A 4,416-nucleotide genomic window follows, 5' to 3' on the forward strand; every position below is an offset into this window, starting at 1 on the left:
GTAAGCACAGGTACAGTATAGGTAAGTATTAGGAGCACAGGCAGCTTGGTGCTAATAGCACTAATTTAAAGGCACTATAGGCACTCTGTTTTCAAACTGTGTGGGAGCCCAGACAAATCAGGGGTGGCCAATGGCACACAATTAATGGGCAGAGCCCTAGGGACACACCAGCCCTCTGGTCACAGGGCAGCCACCCGGTCACAGGGCAGCCACCCGGGACAGTGTCCCACAGGCACCACAAGTCACGGTGCAATTGCGACCCCGTAGGGTGTTCAGAAAAAGCAACACAGACCCTCAATGGGGTGTTCACAGCTAAAGGGGGAAGATACAGACCCCACAGGGCGTAAACTGGGTGACAGGAGGCAAGGCTGAGCTCTCACGGGGCAGCACTCGTCAGGACTCTAACGCAGTGCCTGACTCATGCTGCCCATAGAGAGTGCACTGCGTCCCATGGTGGCGGGAGGACCACACCGCACCTCTTAGGGAAACAGTCACGTAAGGTACATTTAAAATGTCCCGTGACTAAAGGGAATCTGTAGAAAACAGAAAATTACACAAGCGCTAGCCAAACGCCACCAAATTAGCCAAATAACACCCCCAGAACAGGAGAAGCAAAAGAAAATAGACTTATCTGCTGCTGAGCAGCGGAGGAAGAGGAAACAGCGTAGAGGGACTATGCTGGCTGACTGGAGTGCCGACAGAGAGGAAGCGCTTGTGTATTAGACTTTTACTTTCCCTATTGTTCATGAGAAATGTAGTTGTTATAAGTGTTTGAAAATGTGCTGCTGTGAAAATAAAGCGAAGGAAGAAGGCATTATCTGAGCCTCCGGTCCTGACATAGAATCATTGTCTTAATGGCAGGCAATCTTGACCCTTTTTCGTATATGTCACCAAAATCTTGCTGACAGTTGTGAAATATGCTCTGAAGTTCTTTGGATTGTTTTTCAGTTGTATTTCACTGATATGTACACAGAGAATATATTAACTTGTGTGTATGTGGTACATACTTTTAGTTTTTCAAAGGAAAAGAAAATATTTTTAGTCAAGTTGCGGTAGATTCTCTTTTCTCGCTTGCCTTGGTGCTTGAGCTAATTCAGAGCTCGAGATAGTATTCAGTCTATTGCACTATAATACTGAAGGCCGTATGGAGGCAAGCTTTATACGTTCTGTCTACTGGCATTAGTTTTTGCCCAGTTAAGTTCTGTGAATTGTTGGGTCAATTGAAGTGTCTGGTGACGCATTTATGTTCTTACATATTTTTATGTCTATATGCATCTTGTGGCAAGGTGTAATGCAATTGGTGTGTACAATCAATATGGATATTCTTTAGTACAGGTTAAATTATTTATACCAAGGAGATATTGTCGTTCATCTTTCCTTTGGGGAAATGAGTTCTGAAAGTCCTGTTTTAGGATTTTATCAGAACCGATCTTTTATAGTAAATGTTGTCATGAACAATGCAGATTATAGGACTTTTGTTTTGCTGTAGACCCCTTTGTGGCAAATTGAGCTTTCTTTTCCCTTTGAGTGACAGGGGTTCATGTCCGTCCTCTGACAGATGATTCTTCAGGGACCCCCTCCCCTCACCCTTCGAGGGCCGATTCTCTCGGACCGGTAAAGTTCTTTTAATTTATGTCGTGTGACAGTGTTCATGGATGCTATTAAGAACCAAGCCCTAGTTCTGCTATTCCTATGTACACTTGGCCGGTTGTTAATTTGACCGGTTAGTTTTCTTACAGAACTTTCATAGGATTACATTACAGGCCCTCCTCTAGTGGGGTATAGCTGTGGAATTTAATTAAAAGTTAAGGAATCTGTGGCTATATGTCTCTATTAGATGTAAAAGTTACTTACCTTAGGTAACGCTATATCTGGTAGAGACACAGTCTAGCCCCAGATTCTTTAACATCCTACCCACTCTGTGAATAATTTTTGAGGTAACGGTTATACCCTTTCAGTACTGGGTTATGTACCAGTGATCACCATCTCAATCTATGTTGGGGTTAAACGAGCTGCTTGGCCTGGCCACTTAGCTATTGTTTAGAGGTTGCAATACTGTACATTTCTGAATAAGTATAGTTGGCAGTGTAGGTGTGTGTGTTTTCTCTTGCTCTCCGGGTTACACACCAGTGAGCAGTATTAATTTATTTGTTCTTTCTATGAAAGACTTAATGGTAATGTCATCCCTTGGCACTGGTACTGTCAATATATCAGGTAATGGTGTGAATTAACACTACTTAATGTTGTTATAGGTCCTGTTTGACTCTTGCCATGCTTTTCATGACCATTAATGTATGGTGCATAGAGGGTATGGTCTCTTCCCTCATATGGGGGTTATTCACAAGGGCACAGAGGTTCATGTAGCCCTGTGTTAAGTTGATTTTATTGGGGATTTTCTCTGAAATCCATGTCTGGTATTTTTACACCTTATGATGTTCAATTTTCTAATGATGTTCTTGTGCGGAAAGTTTCTCAGAAGAAACTGACATCCGCACGGCGGAGGGGATTTATATGGCTCCATTGATGTCACATCCGGAGACGACGACACTGTGGAACCATACAATGCCGTCCCCCGGCACACAAAGGTACTGCTGAAACATTTCCGGTTTCAGACTGGCGCCTGGGGAGAATTCGAAGTTAAGGAATAGACTGTGTCTCTACCAGATATAGCGTTACCTAAGGTAAGTAACTTTTACTTCAAGATGCTCACCCTAGCTCAGGTTCTGTCTGCCCTGCAGACTGGATGGTAGTGTTGGACCTGCAGGATGTGTATTTCCACATCTTCTTTCTTTTAGCCCACAGGGTGACTGCAGGTCACGGTGGGCTGCAAGCATTTCCAATTTGCTGTGCTCCACTTTGGCCTCACCAGTGCCCCTCGGGTGTTCACAAAAGTGATGGTGGTGGGTGCAGCCCGAGGTTGGGGTTTCCAGTCTTCCCCTACCACAACGACTGGCTGTTGAAAGAGGCCTCACCCCAAGCAGTAGTCAACCACCTCCATACAACGGCAAACCTTCTGCATTCACTGGGGTTCACCATCTACATGCCAAAGTCACACCTGAATCATTTTCAGACACTCCCTTTCGTTGGGGCCATGCTGACATGGTGCAGTTCTGTGCTTTTCTTCCGGCGCGGCGAATCCAAGACAATCAGGCTATGATTCCAATGATTCATTCTCTTTTCTGGATTACAGTGAGACTTAGGCTGCTGGATCTCACGGTTTCCCGTATCCTGCTGGTACAACATTCACAATGGCCTATGCAGGCTCCGCAGTAGGATCTGAAGTCACAGTTGGGCAAGGCATATGGGGAATCTTTCCGACCTGGTCCAGATATCAGAGGGAACTGTGAAAGATCTGCAGTGGTGGCTGACAAACCACTGTTGGGTCAGAGGCAGACCTCTCTCCCTTCCCCACTCAGCGCTTACAGTGGTGACAGACACACCACTTCTGGGTTGGGGCAGCCAACAGGGAGAGGTGGAGATCAAGGGACTCTGGTCTCTGGCGGAGTCTCCGCTCCACATCAACTTGTTGGAGTTGAGAGCTATTCTCTAGGCATTGATCCTTCCATCCATTCAAGGGAAAGCTGGTTCAGGTGTTCATGGACAACACCATCGCCATGTGATACTGCAACAAACAGGTTAGGGTGGGGTTGTGGACCATGTACCAGGAGGCTCTGCTCTCTGGACATAGCTGGAACATCAGGACATTTTCCTGTTCGTACAACACCTGGCGGGATCTTTGAATGTTGGGGCAGACAAACTCAGCCATTGATACCTTGAGAATCACAAATAGCATCTACATTCAGAGGAGGTTCAAGGTCTTTAGCTTAATTGGGAAGAACCCTAGCTCAATCTGTTCACCACCACTGAGAACTCAGGACTCTTGTATGCCCTCAAGCGAATACCACTCCCGCCCAAAGTTCTCAAGTAAATCAGGACTAACTGGGCCCGAGTTACTGTAGCGGCTCCGGATTGGGCAAGAAGAGTATAGTATTCCAAACTCTTGAGCATGAGTATCTGTCATCTGGTCAGTCTGCCCCTTTGGGAGGATCTGCCGCAGCAACAGGGCACAGTCCTACACCAGAACTTGCACATGTTCCACCTTCTTGCCTGGAGAACGAGCTGTGACATGTGAGGGTTTTTGGTCTCCCTCCTGAAGTATGTGAGGTCAAAATTGACAGCCAGGTGTCCTTCCACTAAAATGGTCTACGCCTGACTTTGGGGTAAGTTTGTGGCGTGTTGTTCCTCGTGCCTTTTGGACCCCCTTTCTACACCTCTTTCAGAGATTTTGTTGTTGGTTCCTTCTTTAGTCCAGCAAGGCCTTGCCCTGGGCACCGTTAAAGATTGCTTGTCAGCCAATTCGGCTTTCATGCAGTTGCCTGATTGATCATCTCTGTTTAAGTCACCAGTTGCAACATT

The sequence above is a fragment of the Triturus cristatus genome, chromosome 4_2 (assembly GCF_964204655.1).
Source record: "Triturus cristatus chromosome 4_2, aTriCri1.1, whole genome shotgun sequence".
NCBI classification, from domain to species: Eukaryota; Metazoa; Chordata; class Amphibia; order Caudata; family Salamandridae; genus Triturus; species Triturus cristatus.